Here is a 12,696-nt window from a genome sequence, read left to right as displayed (position 1 = left end):
TTGAAACTTGGCACGGTGACAGTTTTATTAAAGAGATAGTTACAAAGTAGTAGCGTTTGTTTTGAAGAACATCGTTGGTTATCAACTCTTATTCTAGAACTTAAAACGTCACTTTGTATACAATGAAACAGTCAACATAGGAAGAATTTTCCCTGACGGAATACAATGTAGAAAGGGTTACGATAACGCCTCTTTTAAGAATAGTATTCCATTTTGGGGGGTCAAGCGTTTGAACCAATAAGTGAACGATATCATTGTAGGGCCTACCAACTGCTGTACTCCTTTACCGCACTTATAAAGTTTTATAGCCTACATATCCCAGAGTGAATACGGTCCAAATGGAAAGAACTTGGTCAAAATAAGAAGAATAATTCCTTTAGACACACAATCTGAGATAATAACCGCGGTGATGCTTCTTACATTCATTTTTTTGGTACATGGGGTACGTGTACATGTGTATAGCCAGTTTCTCTTATCGGCTAAGCTATACTTTTCTGTGCTTAAAGCAAGTTTTTTATGCTTACCGGCATAATGAAATTAGGCCTTATACATTCCAGTCTATTTCCTGGCAGGCAATACATGTCACTGCTCATGAAGAACAATTTTGTATAATAACGACCAAATATAAGGCTTGATTTCTAAATTGTCAATTGTTTTCTTGTCTGTCTCGTCTCATGCAGTGTTTTTTCTTACAAGCTGTTGCTTACCAAAACGGCCCCGTACTCTGTTTGCTTATAAATTGATGTTTACTCTTACGTAAAGAAATTTTTGGATTTACTCCGTAATACACGTAACTTTTGTTATTCTTTTTTGAGAATAGGGAAATAAAATCATGAGAACAACTCTACAGTGCACAAAAGTGTCAAGCCGTAATGACATGTAATTTCACCATGCCACAGCAATTCACATGATTCGAATGTCATCATTTAGTAACCCCTGTTATGTGTTATAGTAATTCCACAGATGTAAGGAATAAAATGAGGTATGTTGGAGTAGTATAGGATTTTTTTAAATGGGAGAAATTTGCAATCAAACTACCTCGCATTTTGCGTCTTTGAAAACTTAGCGTTTAAGACATGTATCGAAGGTGGGCTGTAATGGTGACAGTGATGAGACCGATGTTAAAAGCGGAGCCATTACAGCTCAACAAGGTGGGCTAGCCTATCACTTGAACATTTATTAACAACAAATTGATCAAACCTCATGAGAATCAGATGAAAGTTTTAGTTGAATGAGAGTTTAAAAATATTTGTATAACACATAGAGCAAGGTTTTTGTAACATTTTACAATAACAAAATATTATTTTGAAAGAATGAACTGGTCCAGCGACCCACGCGAACCTACAGCAAATCGTGGCGGGCTATCAACAATTTATGCGGTTTTTAAACGGCTATTTTCTCATGTTCTCTTCAACAAATCAAAACTTTTTTGACACAGATTGAGCTACAGTGCATTATCTTTATAGTTGCACCTTTATTGTGTGAAAATTCAAGAGAAAAGGGAGTCAAAACTTACGTGTAGTTAAGCGTCGATTTACGTCGTTCATTGTCTGTCGGAACCGTCTGTCGCACTATCCGTAGCAATGTTTTTGTGCACAACTAACTACTGACGAATCATAAGCACTGTTTCAAGTTCCATCGGCAAATAGACAGGGGTGAATATGGACCAATAGCATAAAGCTTTACATAGCCATTTAGCTGGTGTTTCACCCCCTCTGTTGCATGTTGAACGAAGACTTTGCACTGCGGATTATTGGGAGTTAGCGTGTTTTGAGATTCGCTCGGCCCCAGCGGCCAGTCTATCCATGGAGGAAGAATTTCTTCCTCCATGGTCTATCCAGGACCGCTGGGATGGGCTAATCGCTTGAACAGGTTCTTGTTCAGGAAGTACGTCACGTATTTAGTGTATAGAAATATGTTGCGGTGTGTTAGTGTGATGCATGATGGGCCTGCGCATTATTAAACCAATGAGCGTTGCATGACGCGTTTGCCCATCCCAGCGCCTTTGGTTAAAGCAAGGCGCTGGGGACGAGCGAAGTTTTGAGATTGCTGCGAGCCACACAATGTTGGGTTTTGACAGCGTTCTCCACACAACTTCTGAGAAGATTGTGTTTCAATCAAACAAAATGACAGAGGTTATCATTGTTTAAACAAACTGAAATTTCCACAGACAAAAGTTAAATATCGTTTGTTAGTTTGCCATACGAAGGAAATGCAAGGTCAGGTTTTGAGTTGTAAGATAAAATGTCCCATTTCCCAACACAATTTGCAATTTTTTCTCAACAATTAGAGCGCCCTGGTGATTTAAACGTTAGCTTGACCGGAAGAATTCAAATAGTATTCTTGACTGACTTATTTAGTTTCAATAGAGGGCGCTCTTCAAATTTAGGTTCCAAGTCAGAACAAGATGGCGCGTCCCAGTAGACGTAGGGTAACGGAAATGAGTTGAGCTGAAAATACAGTGTTTGGGGCTAATAACCTCAGATATGTTATTGTTATTTGTTAGGTAAGTTTTATAGAGTTGATTTATGTCATATGTAGTTTAATGATAATGGTGGGTTTTGTGATTGAGTGATAATTACCACGGAAAAGACACGTTATTTTTTAGTTGCGATAACGTAACCCTCCTGCCGACGGCGTAGCCGGAGGGCTTATGAGTCAACTCGGTCCCAAGTCAACTCGGTCCCAGTCAACTCGGTCCCAAGTCAACTCGGTCCAAGTCAACTCGGTCCCAAGTCAACTCGGTCCCAAGTCAACTCGGTCCGTATGGTTGACGGGAAGTAATTGTATGTTTTCTTTGAATTGAAAAAAAATACTAATGTCTTTTCACTTTTGAAATATTACCGATTGTGTTGGCCCAAAAAAATGTATTCAAATGTCTCTTTGCTTTTATTTCAACCAGAGTATTGTTTTCTGTATCATAGCTCTCAACAATTAATTAATTGACAAACATTAATAATTGAATCCTCTTTGATTTCTTTTCAAGTAACTTACATTTAAAATTAATTAATCTAAAATCAGTACGAACTACATAATAATTATTAAACACTAAAGAAATTGGAAAGGAAATAATTTTATGTTTGGTTAAATTATAAAGAAAACTTTCAAGTTTACTTATAAGAATAACAAATAATATCAAAAAAATACTAATTAAATAAAAATCATAATAGACTAAAGCGCATTTTACAAGATACAAATAATAATCTTGGGTTAATTGCGGTCCCTCCTCCCCGCCCTCCCCTCCGAGTTGACTTGGGACGAGTTGACTTGGGACCGAGTTGACTTGGGACCGAGTTGACTTGGGACCGAGTTGACTTGGGACCGAGTTGACTTGGGACCGAGTTGACTTGGGACCGAGTTGACTGGGACCGAGTTGGCTTGGGACCGAGTTGACCGGTACCCGCCGGAGGGTTACGAGTCACTTCAATCGAAAAACGGCGAAATATTTTAGTCAACAGATTTGCTCAATTTTTACCACTTTAAAAAATAATGACTCAAATTCTATGAACACGAACTTAATCCTCAATGTCTAATGAATAACATTCAAAAACACAATTGAGAAAATACTTTGAAAAAAAGGACAAAAACTTACCAGATTCTGGGAGCGAAACAGTCACAAATTTCCCAGGTTCTATTTTTGAACCTTTCGCTGGTTACCATGCGCTGACCCCAAGCGCTGAACCCAATCGCAGGTACCAGCCAATTGAATTGACGACCTGCCGACCGAGCCGCAGCCGAGTTTGACTAAACCATTCTGTAAAAGGGGTGTTACAAGGGGTGCTGCAGTGCGGCAGTGCTTTAAGTGAGTGAACAGCGGGCATAGTAAACGGACATCGCACACGCACTGCCGCGCTGCCTTATAACACCCCTTTTACTGAATGGTTTAGTCCAACAGCAATGAACATCGGGAAGTCACAAAATGGCGAAGCGACAGGTTCAAAATAGAACCTGGGAAATTTGTGACTGTTTCGCTCCAGGATCTGGTAAGTTTTTGTACTTTATTTCAAAATACTTTCTCAATAGTGTGTTGAATGTTATTCATTAGATATTGAGGATTAAGGTCGCGTTCATAGAATTTATGTCATGATTTTCGAAAGGGGTAAAAATTGAGCAAATCTGTTGACTAGCTGTTGAAATTGTACGTGTTTGACCATTTCGCCGTTTTTCGCTTGAAGTGACTTGTAACCCTCCGGCTCCGCCATCGGCAGGAGGGTTACGTTATCGCAACTAGTTATTTTTTGGCCCCATAAATCGGTCCAATCCACTCAGCCCCATAAATCGGTCCAATCCACTCCGTATCCTTGGCCCCAGCACCACTGATATCAAAACCTTTCGGAAAATCATCTGAAACTCTCCGCATCATGAAACTTACGGATCTAATACTTCAGAAGTTGCAGATAGCATTGGATGCGTTCACACAGGTATCACAGATTTTGAGTAAAAATCAAGTAAATTTTGCGTGTGAATTTTCTCAACTAACGCTCTTTTACCGCTCATGCCGATTGTCCCCCGACCGTGTGCAGATTTTTTTCCCAGGACAAACGTGTGGAATCATCTGCACACGTTCGTCCTGGGAAGAAAAGATACCCAATCCACGCTTCGTGTATATAAACATACGGACACGCGTCTGGGAACTATTCTTTGTAGTTCCCAGACGCGTGTCCGTATGTTTGTACACAAAGCACGGATTGGGGAACCATTCTTTGTAGTTCCCAGACGCGTGTCCATATGTTTGTACACGAAGCGCGGATTGAGTATCTTTTCTTCCCAGGACGAACGTGTGCAGATGATTCCACACGTTTGTCCTGGGAAAAAAATCTGCGCACGGTCGGGGGACAAGCGGCATATCGGCATGAGCGGTAAAAGAGCGTCAGTTGAGAAAATTCACACATAAAATTTACTTGATTTTTACTCAAAATCTGTGATACCTACATTATGTGAACGATTCCAAGTATAGTGCTATCTGCAACTTCTGAAGTATTAGATCCGTAAGTTTCATGATGCGGAGAGTTTCAGATGATTTTCCGAAAGGTTTTGATATCAGTGGTGCTGGGGCCAAGGATACGGAGTGGGTTGGACCGATTTATGGGGCTAGTTATTTTTCAGACTGCAAAAGCCAAATGCAAAGGTAGCACTGGCCTGGTAAATGGACTGGGCCCTAGCCCCACTTGTGTGGCCAAGGATAGCTGGATCCTTAGCCACACGTCCACCTCATTTCCTCATGCAGCTAAAGAATAACAAAATTCTGGCGCGCTATCTACGAGCCACCCGGCATTATAAACCGGCTGAATGTGTTCACATAACTCTTAGCTTGCTTTGTGTGTATTGAAAAGTGAAACAAATAAAATTGTAAAAAGAAATTTTTAACGATAACTTTGCTACCTTTCGCCGACTCTAATTTCATCGTTTCGTGCACGGCGCAGCCATTTTGGAATATGCGAATCAACATGACGTCATCGGCCTGCCGAGCTGTGGGCCCGTGAGGGCGCGAATACAAATCAATGGCTGGGATAAATTTCCGTATGGCGCCACCACTTTTTCACTCATTTTTACAAAAAGGGATTTATATATCAATCAGGTAAATAAGTTACTATATTATTTTATTTGGAATGAAAAAGTGGTGGCGCCATACGGAAACTTTTCCCAACGGCTGTTTTATGTGAATTAAGCTTGTGTACTTTTTACGCGCACGTGCTACGTAGAATTTGTTGTATTCCTTAGCTGCATGAGGAAATGGGGTGGACGTGTGGCTAAGGATTCAGCTATCCTTGGCCACACAAGTGGGGCTAACTGGGCCCCTGTCTTTATCCGCAAGGATAAAGACATGTACCAGCTATTCAGATCCAGTGATTCCATTGGGTATAATGATACCATTGGATAAATGCAGTGACTGAAAGCTACCAGAGCTGGGTTGTTTTGATTGGTCTGAGGTCACCTCGGTTGGCCAATCAAAACACAGATATGGAAAGCTTACTTTTGGTCGTCCGCACGTGTGTGTCCACGTGTGTGGTGGTACGCATACAGTACATGCATGGTGGATACGGTACTTGCTTTAATGTTGGTGTAGAATTTGTTCTGTGAAGGGTATAATAGTGAGGTCTGTTCTTGCAGTCAGCGTGCCTGTTGACTATACGCTGTATTGTATACACGGAAATCGATGAGCCCCAAACGTTTGAGATGACTTTAACTTTGAATAAGTTAACAATTATAAACAGGAAAACGATGAAAAATTATTATATATTAAGCTACATTCTTCATTAATAGATCCTAAAAATTTGAAGAAATTCCGTCGAGGTTTCAATACTATGAGGATGGGTTCTGTGAAGGGTATAATAGTGAGGTCTGTTCTTGCAGTCAGCGTGCCTGTTGACTATACGCTGTATTGGCGGTACTTGGAAATCGATGAGCCCCAAACGTTTGAGATGACTTTAACTTTGAATAAGTCGGTAATTATAGTTAGTAAAAATATGAAAAAAATATTATTTATTAAGCTACATTCTTCACTAATAGATCCTAAAAATTTGCAGAAATTCCGTCGAGGTTTATATACCATGAGGATGGGTTCTGTAAAGGGTATAATAGTGAGGTCTGTTCTTGCAGTCAGTGTGCCTGTTGACTACAGTTATACGCTGTATTGTGCACACAAAAATCGATGAGCCCCACACGTTTGAGATGAATTTAACTTTGAATAAGCAGGGGTCGAAATTAAGTGTATTTCCATGGTAGTCAGCAGGGCTAGTGACCAATAATTTTTAGTAGCCCTGATTAGATTTTGGTAGCCCGAAAGACACATTATGTCTCGCGTCACGGCTCAAACTTTACAATACACCAATAACATAGTTCTTTATTGTTTGTGATGATGATTTTTGCATTATTTTTCCACTAGCCCGTCGGGCTATCAAACTGGAAAAATGAGTAGCCCGGCTGTAAATCTGGTAGTCCCGGGCTAGCGGGCTAGTGGCAATTTCGACCCCTGATAAGTTAACAATTATTAATAGGAAAAATATGAAAAAATATTATTTATTAAGCTACATTCTTCATAAATAGATCCTAAAAATTTGCAGAAATTCCGTCGATGTTTAATTACTATGAGGATGGGTTCTGTGAAGGGTATAATAGTGGGGTCTTTTCATGCAGTCAGCGTGCGTGTTCACTATACGCTGTATTGACGGTACTTGGAAATCAATGAGCCCCAAACGTTTGAGATGACTTTGACTTTGAATTTAAGTCGGTAATTTTAATTAGTAAAAATATGAAAAAATATTATTTATTAAGCTACATTCTTAATTAATAGATCCTAAAAATTTTCAAAAATTCCGTTGAGGTTTCAATACTATTAGGATGGGTTCTGTGAAGGATATAATAGTGGGGTCTTTTCATGCAGTCAGCGTGCGTGTTCACTATACGCTGTATTGTGTACACGGCCAATCGTGGGAAGTGTGAGGACTGTTGCTGCCAGTTTAGTGTAGCCTTATTACTTCGGATACTAATGGTGTGTACCAATGAACCCCAAACGTTTGAGAATAAGTTAACCTAGACGTGTAGGGTAATGGAAATGAGTTGAGCTGAAAATAGTGTTTGGGGTAATTAACCTCAGATATGTAATTGTTACTTGTTAGGTAAGTTTTTTAGAGTTGATTTATGTCATGTAGTTTAATAATAATGATAGGTTTTTTGATTGAGTGATAATTACCACGGAAAAGACACGTTATTTTTCAGACTGCAAAAGGTAGCCCTGGTAAATGGTTAGCCCCACTTGTGTGGCCAAGGCTAGTTGAATCCTATTCGTCGCTTGTGATCACCATTCCACTTCCATCGACAGCCCTTATATCGAGGAGGATCCCCCTGCGTGCGAATAAAATAACACACCTGATCCCTTCAAAATGCACGCCCTGACATAACTTTCCAGCGTAATTGTAAAACAAAATAACATAGTAAAAACAGGTTTTTTTTTCTCAGTAATTCATACTGATGACCCTGTTATTGTTAACCAATTTTACTTGTAGGTCTGGAAATGCAAGTATTTTGATACCGCAATTATAAATGTGCAAAACATTGATCGCAACCGACCTGCAGGGTCAGCAAATTGGGGAAAAACTAGCCCCCATAAATTGGATCCAATCCACTCCGTATCCTTGGCCCAGCACTTTGATATAAAATTCTACCTATTTTAAAGAAACCTAGACCTGCAATATGAACCTTATCAAGCTAACTGAAGTAGATAGCCCTACGCTTAGATTTGTTCAAAACACATTACACGTTTAAAGGTAAAAATCAAATGATTTTTGAGTGTGACCAAGTTTCTCAACGGTCTTGACAACATGCTCGTTTTCGGTGGAGCGCGCAAACGGACGTTTTCATTGTTAGTCAGGTTCCTTCAACTTCTTTACAATGCGAACACAAACTTGACTACAATTTTTTTTACTTTTTACCTGATTTGCGAAGCTTAAATTCCGTTCATACATGTATATTCATAGTGTCCCTCACTATGTTCTCAATGAGTTCACAGCTAACAAATATACCCATGAGTTCACAGCAAACAAATATTATATCCATTGTTACACTCAACATACATTCATGATGCTTGTTTTGCCTTTTTGTTGAGTTAAATTGAAAAACATCTTTAAAAAAAATCAAATTTTCTGCTCGGTACTCACTGCATCGCACATTTTTAAAACTTCTGTCATTGCGTCTGGCGAGCCTAATGCAGCAAAACTTTTGTCTGGCAGCTGATACTGGTATTAAGAATATTGTTATTGGTCATTTGAACTTGGTTTTAGTGGTTCCTCTGATGGTTAACCCGTGCCAGGCCAATGCAGCCAAATTATTACTGCGCAAGGTGGATGCAAAATTTTCTTGCTAACCCGTAAGCACTGTCGATTGGCTTGAGTTGCTGTTAAGAATTTCTTGCAAAATAAGGGGGAAAACATCATCGACACTTCTATCAAAGTGCAGTTTTTTATTTTGTAGTAATGGCTGTAAACCATTGGAGTATCAAGAGTACGATACCCATGCCAGATTAACATGAGTTGAGGTAGTTTAATTAGGACCCCTGCTAACTGACTGGTAATATCAAGCTAACAAAAAAGAACAATTTAAACCAGGCTGTTGAAAAACAGCGTGAGTATGTATGAATAATCTATTAAGTCCTTCCCATCAAATCAAGCAATAACATGATGAACATATGTATCATTCTCAGAGATTTATCTGCAATGGCCTTGTCCTCAAATTGTAGTTTTTGTGTGTTTTTTTGTGTGTGTTTTTTTTTGCGGGGGGGGGGGGGCTCATTTCTAAAGTAGTTGCCATAAACTGTTTGAATTGCCGCTATTCTGAGCTTCTCACAATTCTTCCAGGGTCCAATTTCATTAAGCAAGCACACAAACTCGCTAAGCACAGAATAGTATTGCTTAGCAGGAACGACCAGCCCAAATAACTTTAAGTTATAAAATAAAAAGTTAGAGGCATGGCCACACTAATAATAAGAGCCCTCATTTATAAGGCCTGTGAAACACATGTTTGCTAAGCACAGAATACTATTGATAAGCAGAAACGAGCTACCAGCAAAAATCACTTTAAAGGCAGTGGACACTGTTGGTAATTACTCAAAATAATTATTGGCATAAAACCTTACTTTGTAACGAGTAATGGGGGTCGGTTGATAGTATAAAACATTGTGAGAAACAGCTCCCTCTGAAGTGACCTGGTTTTGGAGAAAGGAGTAATTTTCCACGAATTTGATTTCGAGACTTCGAAATCAACCATCTAAACGCACACATCTTCGTGTGACAAGGGTGTTTTTTCCTTTCATAGTTATCTTGCAACTCCGACGACCGATCGAGCTCAAATTTTCACAGGTTTGTTATTTATGCATATGTTGAGATACACCAAGTGAGAAGACTGGTCTTTGACAATTACCAATAGTGTACACTGTCTTTAAATTTGCGTTGCTGTGGCTGGTGCTCGACTCAACTTTTGCTTGTAGAAAAACAAATTGCCAAGTAGTGTTTTCTGCTTAACAGCTTTATGAAATTGGGCCCTGTCCACTTTGTCCCAGACACATTGTGTTCTAGCCATGAATTGTGCACAATTTTCAGACACTGACAAAGATAAAAGTCTTTAAACCAAATTTTTACCAAAAACAAATCTTCATAAGATGCTCAATATATCTTAAAGTATACCCCATCTTTTCTGATGAAATGTCTTGAATAGTCTGTTCTGTATCATTTGAAACCAAACATTTTTTTACCCCAAACCAAGAAAATTGATTTCCGACCAAATACTCAACTTCACAAAATTCTCAATATATTCTCTTAAACTTTGGTTAATTGACCCATTCCACACAGATAAAACTGCTTCAGTAGTCCGTTCTGTATCCATAAAATCCCTGAAAAACTTTTGATCCCAAATCTGAGTTTTTTTCCAATTTACAATTAATAATTCTCAAACTTTTTGTCATATACCCAGTCTGCACAGATAAAATGTCTCAGTATTCTGTTCTGTTTCATTTAAAAATTACATCCCCGCGCCACTGATTGGTAACTGAATTTCACTGGGTTCTGCTCAAAAGTTCTTCGGTCTTCATGCCTTATGACTTCCCCTAATCTCATCAGCAAGTCAACCTTTAGATCCATTATACACTTTCGGTAAACAGTATTGTCCAAGTCCTTCGTGTATCACAACTTACATATAAAATAACAAACCTGTGAAAATTAGGCTCAATCGGTCATCGGAGTCGGGAGAAAATAATGGGAAAACCCATTCTTGTTTCTGCACGTTTCGCCGTGTCATGACATGTGTTTATAAATCTGTAATTCTCTTTATCGAGAATTTATTTTGTTTTAATGTTTTCTCAAAAAGTAAAGCATTTCATGAAATAATATTTCAAGAGTAGTCTTTCACCATTACCTTCTGTAGACCCTGTAAGTTATTTGTAAATCTGTGAACTTTTTTCTTTCTTTTCTGTACCGAAAGTGTATAACGGCTTTAAGAGAGAAGCAGTCTCTCCGTTTCATTGCAAACATTTTCAGCGTATGTGTTAACGGAAGGTCCCTCATCATAGTTCTGCATAGACTGGCCTCTGTAGAAGCCTTCCTCATAGTGTAGTTTGGTTCTCATTCCTTTGGTAGCTCCCATCACCTATTTTCAGCTTTTCACACTTCTACCAGAGCCTTCATTTATAAGGCCTGTGTAAACACATTTTTGCTAAGCACAGAATAGTATTGATTAGCAGAAACTAACTACCAGCAAAATTACTTTAAGTTTGCATTGCTGTAGCTATAAAAAAAAATTTGCCAAGCAGTATTTTCTGCTTAACCGCTTTAAGAAATTGGGCCCTGTCCACTTTGTCCCAAACGCATTGTGTACTAGCCATGAATTGTTCAAGATTTTCAGACACTGGTGTTTGTAGCCTCTAACAAACATGACAAAGATACAAGTTTTTGAACCAAAATGAAGTGTAAGAACAACTACTACTTGCTTTAATGTGAAGGATTTTGGTTGGTACGATTGAATCATATTTTGTTCCACTTGCAGAGGATTTACCAGAAACAGAAGCTTACCTCCTCAAGCTGTGTTGAAGCCTGAATATGGACCATCTGCTGGGCATCCACTTTGACTATGAGATACTTGAAAGCATCATGGTAATGTTTTGAAGATAAAGGTACTTTATTGGTCATACGCCAAACTGGCTATATACATGTATTAAGAATAAAGGAGATCTAGGTGACTGTTTGTTTCACCTCTTTTAAAAAACGCCTAACAACAGGGATAATCCTAGTGCTGTTCAGCCATACAGCAATTCGTTGCAGAGTTTCAGATGGGCCTTAAAGAAACTGGACACTATTGGTAATTGTCAAAGACCAGCGTCTCTCTTGGTGTGTCTCAACATATGCATAAAATAACAAACCTGTGAAAATTTGAGTTTTGGTCTTCAAAGTTGCGAGATAACTATGAAAGAAAAAAGCATCCTTGTCACACGAAGTTGTTTGTTTTCGGATGTTTGATTTCAAGACCTCAAATTCTAAATCTGAGGTCTTGAAATCAAATTTGTGTAAAATAACTTCTTTCTTGAAAACTACGCCACTTCAGAGGGAGCCGTTTCTCCGCTCTTTTATACTATCAACCTCTCCCCATTACGCGTTACCAATTAAGGTGTGTTTGTTGAGCAGCCATCATTCCAGAAGTATTAATGCCTTCATGGACCTTTCGTAGATTTTCGCAGTACTATCAAAGTCTCCCTTCCTTCGAACCTCTAGGTCAAGTTTTGCTCACCATGGCTTCAACTAAGGTGGCAACTACCACAAGGGCCCAATTTCATGAAGTCTGTAACAGTAAAAACTTGCTAAGCACAGAATGCCTTGCAGGAACAGGTTACCAGACAAAATAACATTAGGTTTGCATTATTGTGATTGGTGCCCCACTCAATATTTCCTTAGCAAAGCAAGCAGTATTTACTGCAACTAACACTTCGGAGTGAGTTCTATTTACTTACAATTATATATAGATATAGAAGAGTTTGCGGTAACACCATGTAATAACAATCTCTAAATGAGTTGGGGTGGTTCTGAAAAGAACCGTTGGGTTAACTCGACGTTTCGATCAGTATGCTCTGATCGTCTTCTGGAGAATGCTGGACTCTGATGCTGCATGCTGCTTAAGTACTAGGCGGTGGATCAGCGGTGATGCATGAAGGCGGGA

The 12,696-nt window shown here is 39.0% G+C and overlaps 1 protein-coding gene across 31 annotated transcripts in view; it reads left to right on the top strand.

The window, feature by feature from the left end:
• Positions 1–12,696, top strand: part of LOC139938390 (uncharacterized) — a 205,872-nt gene that overhangs the window by 131,489 nt on the left and 61,687 nt on the right. For 4 of the 31 annotated variants that reach the window (XR_011786141.1, XR_011786133.1, XM_071933892.1 and 1 more), the window contains exons 1-2: positions 2,399–2,506; positions 11,533–11,659. The exons of 25 other annotated variants lie outside the window; for them this stretch is intronic. The gene's annotated coding sequence lies outside the window, so the exon portion shown is untranslated. Of the gene's footprint in view, positions 1–2,398; positions 2,507–11,532; positions 11,660–12,696 lie in introns of those variants that run through there. 2 more of the 31 variants (XM_071933886.1, XM_071933890.1) reach the window with 2 other exon arrangements.

Source organism: Asterias amurensis, chromosome 6, assembly GCF_032118995.1.
Source record: "Asterias amurensis chromosome 6, ASM3211899v1".
Lineage (NCBI taxonomy): Eukaryota > Metazoa > Echinodermata > Asteroidea > Forcipulatida > Asteriidae > Asterias > Asterias amurensis.
The sequence above is the reverse complement of the archived record's forward strand: the minus strand, read 5'-3'. Positions and strand labels throughout refer to the sequence as shown.